General features: G+C 32.4%; 1 protein-coding gene across 4 annotated transcripts in view; it reads left to right on the top strand.

Annotated features, from left to right (window-relative positions):
• The first annotated feature begins 5,603 nt into the window (after window positions 1-5,603).
• The window catches only part of LOC115890739 (POU domain, class 6, transcription factor 2), a 255,720-nt gene continuing 236,073 nt past the window's right edge, over window positions 5,604-25,250 (top strand). For all 4 annotated transcript variants that reach the window (XM_030911062.1, XM_030911061.1, XM_030911060.1 and 1 more), the window contains exon 1: window positions 5,604-6,173. The gene's annotated coding sequence lies outside the window, so the exon portion shown is untranslated. The remainder of the gene's footprint in view (window positions 6,174-25,250) is intronic.

The following is a 25,250-nucleotide window of genomic DNA, read 5'->3' as shown; positions in this document are numbered from 1 at the left end:
TACTAATTTTACAATTTATATATTTTTTATTTTGAATCATATAAAAACCGAACAGTGCCGGAACACCGTTTTAACACCGGTGTTGGGCTGACACCGGTGGCCAAATATAGACTATCCGGTGTTCCGGTGTCGACACCGATACCGGTGTTGACACACTTGATGCGACTTGAAAAGCCTGGTGCAAATTCGTCTAGATGTTATCAAGTTTAAGGATACAGCTAATATAATGAAGAAATGGTCTTTTTATAGAAATCCCTCAGGATATCGACTGGTAAATTAATTTTCTTATTATAATTTACCCTAAAATTAATAATAACATTACTATTCTCTTCGTCGATTCGATTTTTTTAATTTTTAATTTGTATATGCTATATCGAGTTTAATAAATTATTATTAGTTTATTGCACTTGTTTTTTATTAATAATCGCTATATATATAATGGAAAAATTTACTGTGCTCGTAAGTAAGTCGGCACTATTAGTAATTTTGTTACCTTTGTAGTTAAGGGCTTGTTCAAATGGAAATCTATTTATAGTAGAATTATTTCAGGTAGTTGGCTGGGAAATGACTATCAATGACATTTCATATCAATGACAGCAATCTTCATCATCGATTATACGGTGTAACAAGAGTTACTAATAGTGTCGACGTTTAAATGTATAACTAAATAGGTTATGAAATTATTTCATTGTATTAATGATAACGGTTCATTAATATTAGGATTTAGGTACATTATATTAAAGAAATCTGTTCATTGTACCAATGAATGTGTTCTTTAAATTAATGAACACTGTTCATTGATTTAATGAACTTAAAGTTCATAGAGTTAATGAATTACTTTTCATTGTGCCAATAAAATCGTTCATCGGCTCAAAATTAATGATTTAATTCATTATATTAATGAACTTTTTCATTATATTTATGTCTATTTTTGGTTCAGTGTATATCTCTTCCCGTCGTCGGAAGCTATTAAAATATAATCACAAAATACGAGAATAATACTGAAGACGTTAATCTTAATATGCATTTACGTACCTACATTAGCTAACAAGCTAATGATTGATCAAATTTTCACGTTACAACACTTACATCATCTGCTCGGTATTATCCTCAGTATTATCTAATGTCCGAGCTATTGAATATTTCAAATGGAATTATTGTCCGTGCTGAGATTTAGCCTATTTAGTAACTAGCTGTGAATGGGCAGATAAACATTATAAAAAGGCAGGCTTGTTGTATTGAAAAGATTAGTTGAGAAATATTTAGTAGGTATTTAATAATACACAAAAGGCGAAGCAATTTTTTTTTTGTCTAATATTTTAACTATGAGGGAGGGAGGTAATGTTATTATGTATAATGTTTCATCCTTTTTTAATTTGTCATTTATGCTGGGAAATTAAAATATGAAATAAAACGATTTATATAATCGTGACCTACAAATAATTTCCTACAAAACCTAATACATTTAAATAAAAAATTGCAGCTATCAAAAAATATATAAAAAATTATGAATATTTCCTTCGGTCATAAGTATGGAAACTTAAGAAGAATGTTTATTAAAATTCAAGATAATATAAAAATGACTAATATTTAGTGGAATATCCCTTTGAACTAATTACTTCTCTACATCTTCGTATCTTCGTGGCATCGAATCGATCAATCTCGTACAATCTTTACTGGATATGGCCGCCCATTCAGTTTTTAGCACTTCCCATAATTCATTTTTATTTGAAATAGAATGGCTTCGAATTTTGCTATCCAAATGGTCCCATAAATTTTCTATGGGGTTAAGATCCGGAGACTGTGAGGGCCAATCCATTAGTGGAACATTATGTTCATTTAACCAATTTTGAACAAACCGAGATTTGTGCTTGGGATCATTGTCTTGCTGGAACAACCATCTGAGTGGCATTTCTTCATCAGCATGAGGCAACATATTATTCTCCAATATGTCTTTGTACAAAAAACGGTCCATTATCCCATCAATTTTAACAAGAGGACCAACACCTGAGCGACAAAAACACCCCCATACCATTATACTCCCACCCCCATGTTTTACTGTGGGCATCTGGTACTTATGGCTGTACCGTGTACCTTTTGGTCTTCGGACATAACGTCTCCCGTCACTACCAAACAGTTGAAACTTGCTTTCGTCGCTAAACAGTATAGTATTCTATTTCTGATAAGATCAGGTGAGATGATCTTGAGCAAATTTAAAGCGGGCCATCCTATTTTTCTTTGATATTAGTGGATTCTTCACCGCAACTCTTCCAAAAAGTCCCATGTCATCCAACCTTCTTCTCACCGTGCTTGCAGACACCGATATTCCCCTTTCACCCATTTCTCGAGAAATGTCTGTGGATGTTTTTCTTGGATCTCCCATTGATATTCTCTTCATTACTTTCATTGTCCTGGTTGCACAACTTTCTTGGTCTTCCTGACTTAAAAGCTGTTGAAACGTTCCCTGTTTTATTAAATTTACGAATTATTTTCGAAACGGTGCCTTTTAAAATGTTTAAATTTTTACTTATTTGAATTTGTTTATAACCGCTCTTGTATAATTTAACTATTTTATTTTTTAAATCCGTAGAGAAATATTTAGACTTGGGCATGATGTTTATATTTATCTGAAGCAAGTCGTACCGTTTATCAGCTTAAACTAAATAATTTTAATGTATTTATTTATGGTTTCCATACTTTTGGCCACAAGAAATCTATTGTTCTCCTACAAAAACTGCTAAACAGATTTTTTTCGCTATTTAATTTTTGGAATACTTTTATTTGCTGATAAGCTGTTCATTTATATTCCTGAGAGTTTAAGCATAGCAATATTTTCTGTGATATTTTAAAAAGTAAAAAGTTTCCATACTTTTGGCCACCACTGTACATAATATGAGCCGTTCACTGCACAATTCGACTAACTCCACTTGAAATATATTAATTTAAGAGCAAAACCACTTGGAATATTCATAACTCTTTATATTTATAACATTTTTTCAATCATCAGAGTTTACCATTTCCATAATTTTCGGAAAAATATTATAAATTTAATGCTATGAATGTATTAAGTAGTTTTACACTTAAATTTAAGACTTTTTAAAAGTGGAGTTGGAATGGCTCATATTTTAGAGAAACAAAGAGGCTCTTTCCAATAACATCTGATGTCATTGGCTCTCACCAATACTAATGTCGGAACATCAAAAAAAATTAGTAACAGTCGACACTGCGAAATCCCGTGTTACAGAATATGTAAGGGCAATTCAGTATCTACAGGATATAATGATCGGAAGTTAAAAAAATAACTATTAGGGATCAGACAGATATTTATTTAATGCTCATATATTTAGTTCAATAATTCATTGATTCAATAGTTTTTAAAGAATAAATAAAATTAGTCGTAAAAAATGACTTAAGTGCATGGAAAGAATAAGTAACTTTCCTATTTATTGAGACGACATCATGACATGCAGGTTTGGACACCCCAAAAACTTATTTGTATGATTCTAAATGTCAAAATGTATTTCTCATAGTTATTTTAACCTTTTTCTTCTCGAAAAAAAAATATTTTATCAGTTACCATCGTTTTTCTAATACTTTAAAAAACAAATTCTAAACAATAAGCTGAATGTCAATAAATCTTAAAATAGTTATTTGTGTAACTATAGTGCAAAAAGGACATATTTGTTGCATGACGCATGAGTTTTGTTGCAATCATGCTGACTTTTTGCACTAGAGTAAAAAAATTTGACTGTTAATACAGTAGACAGTGCCGGGCCTGGGGCGGCAGATTTTTAGGGGCGGCAAATTTTCTGTTAGAGAGCTTCTTAAAATAATTTATGAAAAAAACGCTCAAGATCTGTTTCCAAATACTTTCATAGCATTAAAAATCTTCATATGTACTTTTATTACTAACTGTTCTGCTGAACGCTCGTTTTCTGCATTGAAACGTATTAAAACTTATTTACGGTCCGCTATGGAAACAGAACGTGTAAATCATTTGGCAGTTTTACATCAATTACGATGAAGTAATTGATAATTTTGCGAACATAAAAGTACGTAGGAAGCCTTTACAGGCATATAAACAAACCTTATAGTTTTGTTGTTCGTTTGTTTGTCATTTTATATTAATATTTTAATATTTATTTTATATTCTGTGTTGACCTGTTCTGTTGGTCTATTCTGTTGTTGGTCCTGTATTCAAATAAATGTTTTTCATATCCGTAATTTTTTTAGAAGAATGTTAAGGGGCGGCAAATTTTTTTGGCCAAGTCCGGCCCTGACAGTAGATAGTTTAAAAAATAGCTACTTTTTGCACGATTGTAGAAAAAAGTATAAAAGTTTTTAAGTATGAGACTGGTCTTGTATTTGCTGTCTTGGTCTTATTCTTGCACATAAAGAAAGGCCAAAACCAAGACCTACAAAGCAAGACTCTTGCGGCCTTGCGTAATGGCATTTGTTCCTGTTTTTTATTATTTACCTATAGTTCATTTCTCATAGATAATAATGAAAAAAATAATTTACCTACCTCTTTACCCTATAATTTATTAATTAAAACATAATAAAAAAGGTTTCTCCAAAACTAGTGACGTCGAATATGTGAGTTACGGTAGCAATAAGCCATATTCGTAAAAATATATTTGCAGCAAGACTAAGAAGCAGAAGATTGGACGCTGAAAAACCAGGAGTACAGGCCAATAGAGGCCAGTACAGGCCAGGAGTACAGGCCAATAGAATTAAGTCCCAGACGAAGACCAAAACCAAGAAAATTTTGGTCTTGGTCTTGCATTTGATCATCACTAATTGTGTTGTTTTTTTTAGGATTTGTTGGCTAAAGTATTTGAAAAACAGACAGAAGAAATTTTCCAATTTCCCAGTGGTACTATAATCAAAGTAGTCGATTTCAGGACAATAGATAAAAGAAAGCGACTGAAATGTTTTCGAAACATTTCGCAGAGGAAACTACTGTGCAAATAAGCAATACTGAAACTTTCAAAAGTAGTTCAATATCTGGGGTGGTTCACAGATCGCATAGTATTACTTTCTTTTTTGACCCCTTCATCAACATCATTGCACCTACAAATTGATCAAATTATTCATCTTGATTAAGAACCTATATTTTTTCTGATAATAAAGACGTGTGATAAAATAAAATAAAGTTAAACGACTATTATAATCAGTTACATCCGCAAAGACCATCGACTTTACAACCCCATAAAATTCAAAAAAACAACCCGTCCAAAACGCTTCCTTACAAATCACCCCTTCCTCAAAGTCAACCCCGCAATAATTCACCGAAACTCCACCGTCCTCCCTTCTCTCTCGCTCGCTCTTATTTCCACCCCTTCCACCGCACCCCTTCCAAAACCACCCCCGCACAACCCCTTCTGGCCGGCCACCTAAAATACGCGACTGGACATTCGAATCTAATTACGATTCTTGCTCATGCGTGCGGCCGGCGCGGACCGCACCAGGGTGAAGGGGGGAGGAAAGCACGGAGAGGCGGTCTTACCCCCCCGCAGGCAAGGGGGTAAGTCGCGGCGAAACAAGCGAAGAGCGGCCGAGCGGCGTTTGTTTCGCTCGACAGTCAGTCGTTTTGAAACGCTTCGTCCATTGAGAGCGTCGCAGGAAGCTGCTGCGGACCGATAGTCACATGGTCGCCGAAATACGCGCGCTTTCGTTTTGTTTTTTGCTCCTGGATTGAAAACGGTGTGAACTTTAATAGTTTTTCGGAGGATCCAACTCAAAGACACTAATCTTTTCGTATCAAAGTTGAAAAAAAAAATTGTGCGACGAAAGGCTACGAAAAAATAGAGGACGAAGAAACTAAAGCAAATAGATAATTATTTTTAATTGTTTGACCATTGGGTAACTGGCAGTGACTATATTATTGAACAATATTAAGAGCGTTTAAGTATACTTAAGGCAAGGTTAAATAGATCTAAAAACAGTTTCATTTAGATAGGAGGCATCGCAATTAAGATCGGTCGATGCGTATCGATGGTGTTGTGATGTGGTGCGAAGACTTTTATTGAACTGAAGGAGGAAAGTTTTATAGAAGAAAGAAGTGTTAGTAGACTATTTATTCAATTTTTTTGGAGAATAAACTAGCAAAACGGCGGGGTACTTTCTCGATTGGTACGCGGCGGTACAGCAGAATAATTTTGGAAATTCCGGTAAGTTTTTTTATTGAAGTTAAAAAACTTAATGAATATTTCGGTTTTATGATGCTGGAAGCATAGAGAAAGAACAAAAACATCTTTGATTAAAGCTGTGTTATGTTTCATGTGATGCCTCAATTCAGTCGCGTAAGGTTTAAGACAAGTTTAGGCTCATTTAGTCATAGTCAGTCTGATCGACGTCGATCAAGCATTGTCGTTTTATGTTTCTTTAGTTTCTTATTGTTTGACATCTGCTTCTCTACGAAACAAAATTTAAAAAAAAAATGATTTTATAAAAGTCAAAAACGATTTTGTCTGAAAAAAAAAACGTTTTTGAATAAAACTGATTTGCTTTTTCTCTGTATGTTCACCCTTAAATAGAAACCAAAAAAAAAACATTGGTTTGGTTAGATTGTAGTTAAACATTTTGTTCAAAAACCAGTTTTTTAAATGGGTCTAAAACACCATTACTTCACTGAAAAAAAGGATCTCTCAGTCGAAATGAATATGACTTTGACCCAAAAGATTGGCGCTTTTCAATAGGGCCAAGAACGACGTTTCGTTGCCCAAAGCATTAACTCTCTTTTCTTAAGCCTTAAAAATTACTTTTGAGAATAGAAGAATCTATCTGCCCAAAGTATTTCACTCTTGACCCAAAATTAATATGCAAAGAAGTTCTTGCTACAAGAACTATAGTCTCTTTGATTCATGCAAAAATTCTTGATTGAAAAGGGACATTTCTTGATTAAAGAGACACTTTTCTTAAACCAATAGCGAATACCATTGACTCAACTAAAATTTATTTTGATCTAAGAGAAATCTATACATCACATACACAGGCATATTACGAGGTATATTATTTTCTGATAAATTTAGGTTTTCCTAGTCTGTAGTAAGTAAAGTGATATTATTTTCCTCGATAGTAGGTAGTTATTTCTGCTTCTTTACTCCTTGGTATTTTTTGGGGTGGTTCATCACTCTACAATTTACAAAAAAAATGTTACATCACGATTAATCAAAGTAAAGCAAACAAATTATTAAAATTATAAGCTTTGGTCACATTTTGAATTTTTTAATACGACGACTTGAAATTCTAAAATTTTTGTAATTATTTGCATAAAAAAATCGATACCTATATTCTTATTCTATCTATTGTCAGGCATGCATTATCTAAACAGGTGCATTAGGTAAATGTCTCTTACATTCATTTTGTGTGCACTTATTAAACACATGTTTGTATTTATAATACTCAGTAGTACTTTGTTTCTAACCCTAGATGCGCGTTACTCTGACCACCATCATCGGCAGATGATTAAAAATTAATGTTTCAATCATATCTGCTGATGATGCTAACATGGTTAGTGAAACACGCGTCGAGTGTTTAAAAGTAAAGTGTTTTGGTGTGTATTGTGGCGAATTAGTGTTTGATTTTCTTGTTCCACCAAAGATTCCAACCCCTAACTATAATTAATTATCACGTATTTTTTTTGGATGAAGGAAATAAGTCAGTTCAGAACGTTCTACGACGATTTCCGACATCTAACCTCCACTCTTCTCTATTTAGCCAGAGATCATTAAGTATTTCTCTATTTTCTAGTTCTTTATCCACACCCTCCCTCCAGCTTCGTCGCGGCCTTCCTCTTTTATTTCTGCCTCGAGGTGTCCACAGTAAAATTTGTTTTGGTATTCTGTGATCGGGCATTCGTTGCAGATGACCAAACCATGAGTTGTTTTGTTCTTATGTCGTCCACAATTGTGTGTTCTGCTCCCATAATCTCTCTTACTCTGCCGGTGGTTATTTGTTCTCTTTTCGATTTTCCAGCAGATCTCCTCCAGTAATCTATTTCGGTCGCTAATAGCATGTTTTCTGTTCTGCTTTTCAACTGCCATACTTCGCTTCCGTAAGTTATTATGCTTTTCACTGCCGTATTATATATGTTCTTCTTATTAGCTTTAGAGATTCCTTGATCCCACAGTACACCATTCAACATAGATATTGCCCTCCTGCCTTGCATTATTCGATCTTTTATTCCCTCATCGAGTTTTCCATCGTTAGTTATTTTCATTCCAAGATATTTATATTTTTCAGAGTTTTTTATCACGCTTCCATCCTCTAAGACTATGTTCTCTTGTGGCCCCCTACAGTCATACATTCAGTTTTGGTGATATTTACCTCCAACCCCCATTTCTTATACTCCTCTATCAGCTTCCTTGCCATATATTCAAGGTCGTCGTGATCTTGGGCTAGGACTATCTGGTCGTCCGCAAAAAATAGGGTGTATAGGGTGTCCTCATTTATTAGGGGGATTCCCATTCCGCTACACTTAAGCATCCATTTTTTTAGTGCTTGTTGCAGGTATATTTTGAATAGTATAGGAGATATGCAACATCCCTGCTTGAAATAATTTTTCAAGCCTATTATCGATGAATATAACATTCAAACAATTTTTATAACAAAAAATGTAAACGTATGAGAAAATTAGGTTTGAAAAATAATATTGTAGTTGGATTTCTAAAACAACAGAAACTGCAGTAAAATTACACGGATAGATGTAATTGTCGGAAAAGTTATAAAAGTTTTATTTATTTACACTAGAAACATTGTTCTGAGAACTGCATCGCTTCATTCACAGGCCAGAGAAACTTTTAATGCCACTATAATTAGTTATATCATTATGTTGTAAATGTTTTATGCCTTTGTTATCGCGAAATTCAAGTCCCGATGTTAGATAAAACATTAATTAATTATTTAAGTATTTTTGCTTCATAAACAAATTATTTTTGTCTTTATTTTTATACACTTTTTTTAGGGAAAACAGTAGATAATTTTTCTATCGCATTGCCCAATAATTTAGAAGATAAATTGACATCTAGCTGTCAATTTAGTCAACCTTATTGTGACTACGTATTTTTTTTCTATATTATAGAGGAATTAGGAAGGTACAAATGAAGGGTATAGCCGGATTAATATTGGAAATCTGCTCCCGCGGCTTTTTTGACTCGCACTCAGGGGATCGATTTGGTGCCGAATCAAAATAATTTAGCTAAATTTTTAGCCTTTTAACTCAAACAGTGGTCCAGATTCCAATTTTATTTTTATAGTAAAATTCAAAATTAATTAATGATTTTTTTTTCTAATTTTTAGAAGTCTAAGACATGAAAAAATAATATGATCATGATTCTTAAACGAAAAGCCGATTTTTAGCGGAGGAAAGCAAATTAAAATCATCATTTTTTTAACCTTTATGAAATATGTCACTCACTAAAAATCGTCCGAAAATGTCTTTTACGCTTCTTTACACTCAGGAATTTTTTAGAATTTTTTGAAGTGGTGGAACAATATGAAGAAATTATAAACTCATTTTGTTTCTAAAATCTTTTTTTTTAAATCTTCTCAAACTCATTTTTTTATAATAATCTTTATGTTTATTTCTGGCAAGGATGTATTTTTAATGAAAACATATTTTCTACTCACTTTTTTAAACCAAACAAAAATATGAGTTAGTTAAAACAGGAAGATTTTAGAAAAAAAATATTTTTTATTTTTTTTTCTTATTGTTCCACCACTTCAAAAAATTCTAAAAAATTCTTGAGCGGAGTATAAAAGACATTTCCTGACGATTTTTAGCGAGTGGCATATTTCACAAAGGTTAAAAAAATGAAGATTTTGTAAAATCGCTTATTTCTGGGGCTTATATACTCAACCGGGTCTCACAATGCAAATTCACCTGAAATATCCATTTAGTTGGTCATTGGCAAGCAGCCTCTCATTGTACAGGATGGGTCAAATTCGACGCTTTTAAATGGAAACACCCTTTTCTATAGGAGATAGACAAAAACTAATATTGGTGTCTGGAGCTCAATTTTTGTCAAAAACATGATGGTGAAAACCGCATATCGATATCTGTTACCGTTTCGGAGTTACGGGGTGTTTTTCAAAAATATGCATTTTTAACAAATCGCTGTAACTTTTTTGCTAAGGAAAATTTTGTATTTTTATGAAAACAATTCCAAAGCACCTTTTTACGTAGAGTTTAATGGTTTAAGTATACTTTTTTTAAAATTAATAATTTAAGAATTATCAACAGAAAATTTGATTTTTTATATGGGACACCCTGTATATTTTTAATTTATTGAAAATAATTTAAAATTACCTTTCCAAAAATATAACACACTTGATATTCTGCTCGATTCCTCTTCGAGATATAGAGTATATCAAAATTCGCCCGCTTTAAATAAGTAGGCTTTGAACGGCACCGGCTGTAATGCAAAAAAATCTAGTTGTGAGCATCAATTAAAACGAAAATAATATTTGCTATGAGAGATGCAGACTTTTATAACAATTTAAAATATATTTAACCAACATCAACACATTTAAACTATATCTAATAACAATAAAAATAAATAGCAAACCAAGACATGAGATTTTGCTACAGGTGTTCGACATATCGATCGTCTTCTGTTATGGACAGACGGGGCAGTTTTTGAACATTTCTCGCGGAATTCATTAACTCAGTGGGGGTGAAAGATACCCTCTCATAACTGCTAAGTTTTTCTAATTCTTGTCTAGATTATTGGGAATAGTAAGGAGCCTTTATTCTTCCGCAAATATATCCATAGGATTAGATCGATGGGCACTAAGTCAGGCGGCCTCGACGGCCAACAGCTGGGATCTTGGTTAGTTATTCTTGAAATTGGCTGCACAAATTTGCTGATAACTTCAGCGTTCATAGGCGGTGCGTCGCGTCGTCTTGCTGGAAAAATATGTTTTCGAGTTCCATTAGGGGCACATCATCAATAAGGGGTCCAAAGCATACTAGTTAAATGTGGCGAACTTTTAAAAATTCTGTAATTCGAAGGGGATTATAACAAAATATTAAGTGCGCTATATTTTTGGAAAGGTAATTTTAAATTCTTTTCAGTTAATTAAAAATATAGAGGGTGTCCCAAATAAAAAATCAATTTTTCTCTTGATAACTCTTAAATTATTAATTTAGAAAAAATTATACTTAAACCATTAAATTCTACGTAAAAAGGTGCTTTGGAAATGTTATCATAGAAATACAAAATTTCTCAAAAAAGTTACAGCGATTTGTTAAAAATGCATATTTTTGAAAAACACCCCGTAACTCCGAAACGGTAACAGATATTGATGTGCGGTTTTCACCATCATGTTTTTAATGAAAATTGAGCTCCAGACACCGATATTAGTTTTCGTCTATCTCCTATAGAAAAGGGTGTTTCCCCTTTATTTAAAAGCGTCGAATTTGACCCACCCTGTACATGAAAATAACAAAACAAACATTTACTGATCTGGATAAAATTGATAGTTAAATAGTAAAACTCACCCGGGGGTACTCCGCCCCCTAGCTACTGGTATTCTATTCAATATATCCCATTCCATATCTTCCATCTAATTCAAATATTATTCGGATCTATTGGTTAATCTCCAACAACTAGCTGGTGTCACCCGAAATAAGTATAGGGGCTTTCCCCGTACGAAATCTGCAGCTAAACAGATTCGCATCCCTAATAGTCAAAAAGATTCGCATCCTTAATATTCATAAAGACTTGCATCCTAATAGTCAAAAGACTCGCATCCTAATAGTCAATATACTCGCATCCTTAATAAGCTTAAAGACTCGCATCCTAGTAGTCAAAAGACTCGCATCCTTAATAGTCTTAAATACCCGCATCCTAATAGTCAAAAGACTCGCAACCTTAATAGGCATAAAAACCTAACCTAACCAAAGCAACCTTAGTCCAAAGACTCGCACTCTTAATAGTCAAAATGACTCGCATCCTTAGTCCAAAGACTCGCATCCTTTATAGTAAAAAAGACTCGCATCCTTAATAGTCAATAAGACTCGCAACCTCCAAGTGTCAGCTCTCTGACAAAACACAACACAACACTACTTTACACCCGGCTGTCCCGTCCACTACTACTCGCCGGCAAGCTAAACCTGTCCTTTTACATCACAATTTTACATAATCGCAAATATTTACATCGCCTATCAATGAATAAATACTATTTTCTATAATCGACTTTCAAATTAACAGAGTGTTCTAGCATTACTAGATAAATAAGTAGAGAGTTTCCGAATTATAAAACCATTATTATAACCAACTTATTTTCCAAGTTTTACAATTTCAATTTTCTTTCCTCCGCTAAAAATCGGCTTTTCCTTTAAGAATCATGATCATATTATTTTTTCATGTCTTAGACTTCTGAGAATTAGAAATAAAATCATCATTAATAAGTTTTGAATTTTACTATAAAAATAAAATTAAAATAGCCGTGGCGGCAGATTTCCTATATTAATCCGGCTATACCCTTTCTCCGTTGCATTTTTTTTTTCATTTGAATGTACTAGTAAAACTATAGTTCTACATTAAATGACCTCATAGCCATATTTTTCTTTGTGTATCAAATCTCGTATTTCATTTCGATTCATTCTTCAATATTTTACAATATTAAATATTATTATAAATGACTAACGAGCTAAAATTAAATCCCCCAGTTTCCTAATTTCCTGCGCTCGCTGGCCGACCGCTCGCAATTCTTATGGTGTTTAATTAATGTTAATAAGAGCCGATTCGGAGAAAAAATATTCCGCAAATTACCATGTCATAATTGTGATTCGTTCTCGAATCGACCGCAATATTGTGTTTAGTCTCTCCATCATCGTTTATTTCGACTTAAACCGTGCTGAAATATTATTAGTAATTATTATCATGTGGTGTGAGTGAATATATTTTAGTTAAGATTGTTTTATTTTGGTAATAATTATTGGGAAAGAAAAAAACAAATTATATTATCTTTTATTTGCACTGGCTGAAAGTTACTTGTAAATTATATAAGTCCTCTTGCCAATGTATAACATGACACACAAGTTCAAGAAAAACCAAAGAAACTGAAAAAAAACTGAATTAATTCAAAAAAGAAATGAAAATACAGTTCATACCAAGCAAACTTTTAGTCGTGTTTTAATTACATCAAAAAATAATGAAAATTGAAAAAATTGCAAATTGATCGTCATTAGTTCATTTCGCTCTTAAAAATTAACCATAGCATGTATTGACATGAATCAAAAAACAAAATGCTGAGGAGTCATGGCTCTGACCATAAAATTATATCTTTTTTAGGAAAATTTATACACGAGATTATTGCACAGGGCGTTTTAAAGTTAAGGTAAAAACACAACCCCTCAATAATTAACCCTGTATAATATGCCAAATACTAAAGTTTATAAAAAAAAACTTGATATAATTATACCCGGTGTTGCATCGTCGGACGGGACATAGGAAATCCCATGTAAATTTTAATGGGATCAATTATTAGCTTCCCTAATTATTTTAGAGAATAATTCTATTTAGGTTTATTGAAGAGCACTAAAACCCACAATCAAAAGAATAACTTTAGATATTTTAGATTTGCTCGTTTATGAGTTATCGCCGATTTCTTTTTAAATATTTCTCTTTCCTTATGGCCCTGTATTTACTTATGAGCACTAGTCAAGGTAAAACTGTCAAATGAAGTTGTCATTTCAGAAATTTACCTATTTAGTGCTTTATTATTATTGAAAATTCATTCCTACATCGGAAATCTTAAAGATGTATTTATAAATACAAATTAATATGAATTAAAGTAAAATAAAGTAATGAATTACAAGGTTAATTATAGTATTATTACAATATTGAATAACTTATCGTATTTATTAGTAGTACTTATCGTATTAGGTACTATTTAATTGTTAGAAATTTAGGATTTAAGAAGATGTTCAAATATTCCTCCATCGACTGCTAGACAATAACCCAGGCGATCATAAAATTCTCTTCTTACATTCGCTAGTTTGCAAATTGAAATTGCATTTTTTAACTCTAGTCTAGATTTGGGTATTTTTTATCCTTGTAACCTGTTTTTTAAATGGCCCCAGAGAAAGAAATCATTTGGCGAAATATCAGGAGACCTTGCTGGCCAATTTACTGTATGATTTAGGGCCAATAACGTTTCCGTTAAAACTATTGTCTAAATATTCCCGAACAGCCAGGGTACTATGTGCCGGGCAGCCATCCATTTGGTACCAAACTTCCTGATTTTCCCTAGCGGCATCATGTAAAGCAGGTAAAATATGATTTTCGAGTAGTTCCAAATAATATTCTGCATTTAAATTTCGCGTAAGAAATAATCGCCAGATAATATTGTGAAAACCACAATACACCAAAACACTTTTACTTTTACACTGGACGCGCGTTTCGCTAACCATGTTAGCATCATCAGCAGATGATTATAAACTGGAGTTTAGAGACTAAAAGTTTAAAATCATCTGCTGATGATGCTAACATGGTTAACGAAACGCGCGTCCAGTGTAAAAGTAAAAGTGTTTTGGTGTATTGTGGTGATTTAGTGTTTTATTTTGCTGTGTAACCAAAGCTTCCAACCCTCAACTGTAATCTAAATATTATTTGTTAAATTAATATGATCCCAGTATTCAAACTACATTAATTGACTGTTTACGTTGATTAAAAATAATTGTCCCAAATACTAAAAAATGAATTTTGTATGTGTATTAGACAGTGTGGTAAAAAATAATACTGGTTTATCACAAGACACCAAAATACTTAATTTTCAAACTGGTTAATTAAAATTAATTTTAATATAATAATAATAATAATAATCTAAATAAGATAAGCATCTGCTGATGATTAAATGTTAAAAGTAAATTGTTTGGTGTATTCTGATGAATTACTGTTTTATTTTGTTAACCCTTAACTACTGATCATAGTTTCACATAGTTTTTAATAACTTAGACACCTTGTAGAGAGAAAAAAACGCAACAGTTTCTTAAAACTCGTCAATACAAAAATATAAATTCAATGCAGGTCTTAAAACATATAAATGTATAGAAAAAACATTTTTTTAAACTCAAATTTCATTCTTCCAACATAAACTTATAAAGATAAAGCTACAAAAAAAAAACAAACAATACAAACAATTTTTGCAAATTTTTGTTGAGGACCTAGCTATCAGTACATATTGGTCGGGAACATTTTCCACAGCCATGATATGTTTTTTATCCTTGTTGGCTGGACAAATAGGCCAGCGCAAATAATTTTGAGTTTGCAAAAATTTTTAGAAAGCTGCGACCATTGAAAATTGTTAGCCTTAGTAACCCTTATTAACATACTAAAAGTCCCCATTTGTCCGATGTGTGCGTCATCAAAAAAATCGGCCGCCATCTTGAATTTTAGTACTTTTTGGGAAAAAATGTAAACAACTCGAAAACTGTGCCTTATAGGGAAAAACTTCAAGAGGTAAAAATTAAAGAGAATAAAAAACTCTATCAGAATCAATAAAGAATAGTTTATTATCCTAATGCAATGACGCACAAAAAAATTTTGAAAATCGAGCAATTTTTAAAAGGAATCACCGAAATGCAAATTACTATTTTTTAAGCTATTAACAAATAACATGGATATTTAGCATCAATTCAACTAAAATACAGTCCTTGTGACATTTTCAAGAAATATTTATTGGTGGTTTAATAACACTTCAAAATTAACAAAAATTGTCAAAGCTATCCTTTACTAAATACATGTGTACCAATAATGTGCGAAAGCAGCCTCCACCTTGTTCCGGTCGGGGCTATTTGCACTTAAAACAAGGTCTTTTTGTTACCATTTTGTAAATAACTTGTTTTTAAAAATACAGTGACAGTTTGAAAAATTAGGCTACAGGTTGGAAGAAAAAAATAAAATGTAATAAACTACTTGCGAATGTCTTTTTGACATAAATATCATCTACGATCTTAACCTAAGAACTTAACACTTTTTCATTATGATAAATACATTATAAACATACCCCTACAAATCGAATAACAATAATTCAAATTATGACCATTTTAATAAAAATGTGTTACCAACTTGTAACCTAACTTTTCAAACTGTCATCTCTAGAAAAAAAAATGAAATTTACAATTTTATTCGATTTCTACTTCATCAACCAATATTTGTTTGTTTCTCGCAAGAAATACCATTACAGTTATCACACAAGCATGAACATGGCATATTGGATTTTAAACATGTACCACTGCGATTAAAAAAATAGGCACAACAAAATATGATTTAATCTGCTGGTCTATATTCTTGTGTCAGTGTCACGTAATTTTTAAAAAATGCCTTTAACTTCAGAGCAAAAATCGATTATATTTACTCGATTAAGGGATGGGTTTCCCATAAGGGACATTGCAGATGCATTAGGGATAAAATAGATAAACAAAAAAAAAACAGTGTTGTTGGCTAAATCCAAAAAAAAAAAATTCGATATAATTCAAATATCCTTATAGACCAGGAGTTCCCTCTGGGACTACTAATTCTTGTACTACTTTTTTTTTTATCGCAATGGTACATAGTTTATTACATCCAGATTTGCAATTACAGTAAATCATTTTCAATACAAATTCTGGTGCCACTGCGTTTGACATTGTTGTTGGAACTAAGGTATCCGTTTTTTTACTCCATCCACATTCTGTTGCCTCTTCTCCGTTATTTAGACAATACTGCATTTATAAATAGGTCCTATAATAATGATTTTCAGCTGCGTTAGTTGTTGGTGGTAAGGTAGCTAAATCAAAATTTTTACTATAAGTATCTGACGAGATGTAAGGGCTTTATATTTAAAATACCTCAACTGATCTAAATCTTTTGCTAGCCTATGTCGACCATATAATGAAAATAAGAATGTATTTCCAGCTTCAACTAGCTCTGATTTTTGTGCTGCAGGATCCAAAAAAAACGGATGTAATTTGTCGCAGATGAGGATCTTTTTCCAACGTTTTGAAAGTCGCCAGTTTACATTACATTTTATTTTTTTCTTCCAACCTGTAGCCTAATTCTTCAAACTGTCACTGTATTTTTAAAAACAAGTTGTTTACAAAATGGTAACAATAAGACATTGGTGTAAGTGCAAATAGCCCCGACCGGGACAAGGTGGAGACTGCTTTCGCACATTATTAGTCACATGTATTTAGTAAAGGATAGCTTTTACAATTTTTGTTAATTTTGAAATATTATTAACCCACTAATAAAAAATATTTCTTGAAAATGTCCCAAGGACTGTATTTCAGTTGAATTGATGCCAAATATCCATGTTATTTGTTAATAAGCTTGAAAAATTAATAATTTGCATTTCGGTGATTCCTTTTAAAAATTGCTCGATTTTCAAAATTTTTTTGTACGTCATTGCGTTAGGATAATAAACTATTTTTTATTGATTCTAATAGAGTTTTTTATTCCCTGAAATTTTTACCTCTTGAAGTTTTTCGCTATAACAAACCGTTTTCGAGTTATTTACATTTATTCCCAAAAAGTACCAAAATTCAAGATGGCGGCCGATTTTTTTTGATGACGCACGCATCGGTTAAATGGGGACTTTTAGTATGTTAATAAGGGTTACTAAGGCTAACTATTTTCAATGGTCGCAGCTTTCTAAAAAATTTTGCAATTTCAACATGGTGAATGTCATAACTGCACTGGGGTAAAAGAAAACATCGAATCTCCGTCTGATTTTCATCAGCCGATTGTTTATCATTAGATTTATGTTACTCACTAATAATGACAAAATCTGGATCTATCTCAATATTATTGATATCACTGGTCTCCTCTTCATAATCTTCATACCATTTTAGTACGGTCTCTGTAAAATTAAGATCGTATAGGCATAACCTTTTTTTACACTTAGATTAAACATCTTTTACGTATTTTAAGTTAAAAATTGAATTAATTAATTCATAAATTATCAGCTAAATCAGGATGTAACGAATTATGCCAGCGTCGATGCAAAACGGCATTAAATCGGGTAATATAATGCAATACTCCGGTTCTCTTTTTTAGCGAGGTTGCTTTCTTAAGCACCGGCTCGTACATATTAAAATGTGGATCCCCCACCGATAGACACGACACGTTAACGCAACTTATCCGCCACAAATCACAACTCGCAGTAATTATAACCGCTTACGTCCCGATTCCGATTTATTTTTCAATAAAATATATCGATACGAGCAGAGCAGAGAGACAGAATAAATTTAAATGGGAGCTAGAACGCCAGAAACAATTCGGGCTCTATTAAATTCAGATATAATTATCGTTAGGTCCGTTTATTAACGGACATAACATCGTAGAAATGTTAGATGGAGAGCTTATAGTGAACGTTTGTCTAACGGTGTTTCAGGAAAACTGTTCACTTAGTGACGTGTACTTAATATTAATTGATATTATTTCATAAATTTTTCATATTGAATTTAAAAAATTCTTAGTGCTGATCATATAATCTTCATCAGTGTCACTAGTAGACTGTCGAGAGATAATTGATAATTTGGAGATCATTTAGAACAAGAAGAAGAAAGAAAAAACAGTGAACATATTTGAAGTGAAACTTCTTACTAGCAGCTATTAAATTGAAGGATTTGAAGGATATATATTTTTTATGAATGTTTTTTATAAACTTAAAAAATATAGTTAATATAAAACCGTATACTATTCCCATACAGCACATCAAATCACATTTACGATGTGTTTACATTATTAGATGTAGACAAAGGGTGACACAATTCCCCCGATGTAAATATGCTACGTTTACACATTGTAGTTCAACACGTATGCACAAAGGTTAAACGTCCGCCTCACAATGTAGCCACAGTATAGCATTTACGTATACACAAAGTAAGGGATACACAGTGTGCCGTAGGATACACAGTGCTTGTGTATTACGTTTAAACTATGTTTACACATTGCAGTTGTGACTACGGCGTGTATACGTATGTATTTTGCTTCGTATATACATCTTGTGCTAGATAAAACTACTTCTTATGAACGAATTTAGAAAATAATACAAGTTTTGATGCCTAACTTTTCGTTCTTTTTAAGAAATATTTATTCAATGATACCAATTATATCTTTTTAGAAAAAAATTAGGAAGGCAAAACTTTGTATTTTCCAAAAGTATCTCGATCGTAAGTTCAAGAGAAGTAGCCTTAAAATTGTTCCGTTTTTGTTTTGTATTACATGTACCATTTTTCTTCCATAAAATGCAAGTGGTTAAAAAATAAACTTCTTATATTTCTTTATATCATGGAACGCAATAGCGCAAATAAGACAATAATAATAATTATTTACACTGCAGAAACCAGAAGTAAGAAAACACTGTAAAAGAACAGAATTTGTATCAAAATGTATTAAAAATATAAGTACCTAGTATAACAACATACTAAAATGGTAAACACTGGTATATCGCCACGATTTGGTGGACCTCGTTTAGTCATTTTTTTCTCATTTTTTCCCTCGAAGCAGTTGGTTTGGTTTGGTTTAGCATATTCATCGAGCACTCTGTTGGACTTTGTTGTATTTTATTTCCAGATTAACAATCTCACCCTTAAATTTTATATGAAACTGATTATTGAATATTAAACATATCTGTATATTGATCCATCAATAACTTACCGAATATCAGTGTAAGAAGTTCTTTGAAGTGTTTAAATCTTTCTTTCTCTGGTTCATTTAGATTTTTATTATTTCCAAATTAAAAAAAAATATATTGCAGAGCTAACTCAGCTAAAGGCGGGTTCTCACTTGTCAGTTTCGCTGACGCAGTCTGATTGATTCAGTGATACTGAACAAATAATGAACGTCAGAACACATTTTCATGTTAAATGATCAGTAAATTCGTACTTTCAGTTAAAGTGAAAACCAGTTCTACTTTTTTTCATTTTTGACTGATCATTATCGAATAATGAATAGAAACTGAAGCGTGAGAACTACATTTTCGTGATTTGTTCAGTTTACAAGTTAAAGTTAATTAATTATTTTAATATATATCTCCAAAAAAATCCTTTATAGGTATTTCGCAACTGCACTGCAAGAAAATCTACAAAATAAAATAGTTATTTTTGTAAACACTTCTGCGTTAAACCTAAACGGACACTGCTTGTCAGAAGTTATGTTTACAGTTATACAAATTTGCCTAACAAAGAAAAAAATGCTTAACGTTTCGGAAAGTCTATCGGAAGCAAAAAAATCAAAGAATAAAGAAAAAAACTATTTAAAATATTTAAATTCAAACTATTATGAGAACACTTTAGTTTTTTTTAAAGCAGATGCGTCTACAAGAAACCGTTGACGTTCTGTTAAAATAGAACGTCAACGGTTTCTTGTAGACGTATCTGCTTTAAAAAAAACGTTTTCTTCTTTCTGATTCACCAGAATATTCTGTAATTCATTTTCTAATTGTAAACAAACTTCGCGAACACCTGGTTTCAATTTTGTTTCAACCATTTTCATGTCTACGAAATCACCACGTTAAAATGTTTGGACCAACTGAATACTGAATGTAGCAAAACATGAAACGTGTGAATACAATCGTTGATTTTTATTTTTCATTGAAAGTGAATCAGTCAGACTGCGTCAGCGAAACTGACAAGTGAGAACCCGCCTTAACCTCTTTATCATTATACAAGAATATTTGGAGTTTTCATTCATTGGAGTCAAAATTTGGTAAATTGGGTATCGATTAAGGGAAGAATCGCTGCTATAATATTAACAATACTCTTAGGAAGGTGTAACAAAGTAATTAAAAACGTGTACTTACCTTAAAATCTCTTTTAAACTACACACGAGCTTCCGAATGATAAAACAATAATGGCTGCTAACACATACCACTCCTAGAAAGGAGAAATGAGAGAGGACACATAAAATACACTTGGTCGGTGTAGCTACGCTGAGGCTATCCGCGCATGCGCACACCTTCATTTCATGCTAGAATGTAGACACAACAGTACACTATTACAAAGTGTCTATATAGATATTTATATTATGTGTATACGTCACATTTTTACAAAGTGTGTACTATAGGCACAACTATGATACGAAGTATCACACATACATATGACTTATACATTGTATCTCTCATATACCGACGTCAGATTTCATCATTTTAATAATTATTTGTCACGTTACAAAAAACTCTTTAGAATCTTGAGTGCATACGGTATACAACTAGTAAACACTGTATCACACAATTCTATCAATATAAACCTGCGTGTATTTCATATGTATATGTTAGAACTAGATGAGCACTTAGGTTCACTTTAACATATGTTGTTTCTCATGTGTCTCCCTTGTAGAAATGTAATTTCATTTGGCCGTGCTATATGGGATTCTAGCTTTATAGAATCCCCGTATCAATATGCATGAAAATTTAGTTTCTAGCACACAACCAGAGGATATTGGTACACAGGGAGGTTGATACAGTATCAAGTTTATTATAGTGATTTTCGTAGCCGCGTTTGGCAAGATTGTTACCCAGTGTTGCCACAAGCTAATTTTTCATCGGGGTAGATTATCATGAAATAGCGGGAGGGTTAAATTGTTTTTCTAAAGGGGTAGATTTACGATTTTATAGAAACTTTTTTAAAGAAGTTTTACTTCAAAATCTGAAAAAAGATGCTGAAACTAAGCCAATGATGTTGTCAAGTCTTATAATTCTCAATTTCCTGTTAACGTTGACCTGGAACAGCTGGAGATGATTAACCGACTAAGATCTAGATACCTCGCCTCGAAAAAGCTCAATATCTGTACAGCAACAGTAAAATCCATGGTACAAAGAATACAAGGTATGATCGATAGCGGCTCCAATTTCGTTCAGTTCGCGCATACCACCTGTGACGTCACTAGGAAAATAATGAATAAATAAAAAATAAAGAAAGTTGACAGGAGATCTGCATTTTTTGGGGTTATGGTTAAGAATTGTTTATTTTTAAGACTTTTTAGTTCGTTTAATTTAATAATTACTAAAACCAGCAGTTCCAAAAATATATTTAAAAATAATTATCTATTAACATGGATTTGGACGATAATAATAGGTAAGAATACTAAATTTATTTCTATATTCGGTATAAAATTGTTTATTAGGTTTTTAGTTTGCGATGTTTATGGTAAATAATTTTCATGTTCATTGCCTCTGAATTCACATGAGGACAGAGATGAGGATATCTATGGAAAAGTAACCACAAGAGGAATTGTTACATCATTTAAAAAATGTTGGAAAGTTTAATGTTTCCCATTGAACAGTAGAAAATGCCAATGCAGATGAATGTATTGTAATTGTGATAGAAGTAATTTCAAGGGTGAAGTTTATTATAATTAGTGACCTGTGCTTCTTTTTATATGTAGATGTTTCAGGTTTTGAGAATAAATTGGTTGAACGAAACCCAAAATTTAGAGGAAGTATTTGCATACCCAGAATATGCCCATCAAGGATTATATAGCTCAAATTTCCTTTAATGGTAGGCAATTATTCAATGCAAATTAACTTTTTAAGTGACTGAAATATTAAATAGTTTACAATATGGTATATCACTAAAAATATATTACTTTTAGGTACAATTAGTGCCCGATACATTTCAAAAAGTAGAATATTATTTTATATTAAATGAAGTGTTGTACCAACAATCAATTTATATTAATACCGGAGATTAAAAAATAACAGAATAAATAGTTCTTTTTTTTATACTACAAAAATAAACTATAGAATACAACAGTATTTAAAAAATAAATAAAATGTCCCGGCCGAGATTCGAACTCCGGTCTCTCGCTTCCTAGCCCGACTCCTTACGCACTGCTCCACAGTAACTTGCTTAGCGATAATTCAATGACGGTATATAAACAAAAAAACAGGTTTATACAGATTTGAACTGGCGCGCGGAGAGTGCTGACCAGTAGCGCCAGTTATCACCTGTGACGTAGCGACCAACCTGCGCAATATCATACCTTGTATTCTTTGTACCATGAGTAAATACAGTACCTGTTTCAGCGTTACTAAAGCCTGAAAAGAAAATTGAGAAAATAGTGAAAACCTCCATAGGCAGTTGCCATAAAGAACCACTGAACAGAATCCACAAGTCATGGAATATGCGTAGATCCTATATCTAGATGGAGTAAAAACCAATCCATGGTGTGACTCCAGTGCCGAAAGGTAAACGGTAACCTAACCTAACCTAACCTAACCTAAAACATTTTTATTAATTACATTTTGAGAAAAATGCATTCTTCATAAAACTTTTTGCTTGTTCCAAAATGGGTAATCCCGTTTACACTTTTCCAAATTCCCATACCGTTTTAGAGAAAATTACAAAAAACATGAAAATATGGTTGAATTTCTAAAGAAGTCCTAGAAATCAAAAGGTGTTTCTATGGTAATACAATTTAGATTTCATTCTTTGAGAGATGATTATTATTAATTTTGATTAACGTCATATTTTTTGCTGTTTAAGTATTACATTTTCTGATAACTATTATCACTCTTTCCATTGATCTAAATAAATTTTGTGCTTCTTTAACATTTTAAAACAGCAACAAATATGACATTAATTAAGATTTTGTCAATAACAGTCTCTGAAAAAAAGAAAACGAAATTATATTACCATAGAAACGTTTTATGATTTTAAGGACTTCAAAAAAATTCAACTACATTTTTAAGTTTTTTTTTAATTTTCTCTAAAACGGTATGGAAATTTGGAAAAGTGTAAACGGGATTAACCATTTTAGGACAAGCAAACATTTTTTATAAAGAATGTTTTTTTCACAAAATGTCAATGGTTTTGTCAAGGTTTTGTCAAAAAGGTTTTCCTCTTGTAAAGAGAATCTGCGAACATATTGTAGAAGAATGTCCACTGAGATCTATAATCAACAAAGAATTTTCATTGTGATGGTGTATGTGGCATAATTCTACAAAATACTGCTAAAGTTTCAAAAAGTCCCGGTGAGCATTTTATTCCTTTAAGGGAAATGTGACGTCGTTTTTACGTTAACAGGACGCCTTTAAGGACGTAACAACGACGTCACCTGAAAGGAATAAAATGGTCACTGGGCTGAATTTGACGCATCAAAAAGATTTGAAGTTAACTGATTTTTTTTAGAATATTTTAAAAGTACGTCCTGTATATTTCCTCAGTAGGTTTAAGATGTCCTTGTTTGTCTTTTTGCGACCTTATAAATCTTTTGTGTCTCCCTTTCTCATAATATAGTCTCAGAACTTTGGCAAAAGCCAGTATCTGAGACGGTTTTACAGAGGTTAGTTCTCCATCTCCGATATCAATCGTATCAAAGTTTATAGCACAAATGGTTGTCGTATTGACGCACTCATTGATGAAGTGTTCTAGTGTTTCCCCATTTTACCCAGAGAATCGGTATTCGCCGTTGTTTCTTAGCTTCAATCTAGTGAGGTGTTCATTGAAGAGGCAGTGTCCTGTTAATTACATTACTTTTCGATTTTTCTTGGTCGTGAAGTCCTTGATATGGCATCTATTTTCAAAATGTGTTCTGTTAGGTAGTTCTGTCAAATAAGTATAAAATCTCGAACTCATCGCCATCGATAGAAAACAGCATTATAATTATTGTGTCGCAACTTAATTATAATTTAAACTCCCTTCTCGTCTCTGCGTATTTATACTAATTCAGCCGATGCGGAACAACGACCAACACCACTCCGACACGACGACGAAGTACCTAAATTTGTTAGCGACGATCCGATTTAGAAATTAATAAAATAAATCGCGCATTATTATTACAAATTTGGCTAATAAATACGACAGCGCCGTGGGGGTAGCGGCGGTGGTAGTGTGAAATTCAAGTCAGAGCGACTGTATTATTTCATGTCGAATAATATGTTAAATATTTCCGAAATATAAACAGTGGAGTTTGAGGCGTGTTTTGTTGTTTACGCTAAATTTTGTTTTGTTACTGTTGAATAATTTCAACTAATTATCACTATTCATTGAAAATCTTCCTTATCCTAACAGAAAATTAGCCGAAAAGAAATATCGTCCAATTACAGTTATTGATAGAAATAGAAATTCCCCGAAATGTCGAAGTTTGAAAAAAAATTACTCTAATACAGGGCATTAACACGCGGTGAATTTAAGAATCAATGGAACGAAATATGCTGGGAATCACCAAGACATGTGCCTGACTCTATGCCTATATCACCGCCGCATCGTAGAAACGAACGATCGCATTGTGATCCGATTCAATTCTCACGAT

This window comes from Sitophilus oryzae, unplaced genomic scaffold (assembly GCF_002938485.1).
Source record: "Sitophilus oryzae breed Bouriz unplaced genomic scaffold, Soryzae_2.0 scaffold_910_pilon_pilon, whole genome shotgun sequence".
In the NCBI taxonomy this organism is placed as follows: Eukaryota; Metazoa; Arthropoda; class Insecta; order Coleoptera; family Curculionidae; genus Sitophilus; species Sitophilus oryzae.
The sequence above is the reverse complement of the archived record's forward strand: the minus strand, read 5'-3'. Positions and strand labels throughout refer to the sequence as shown.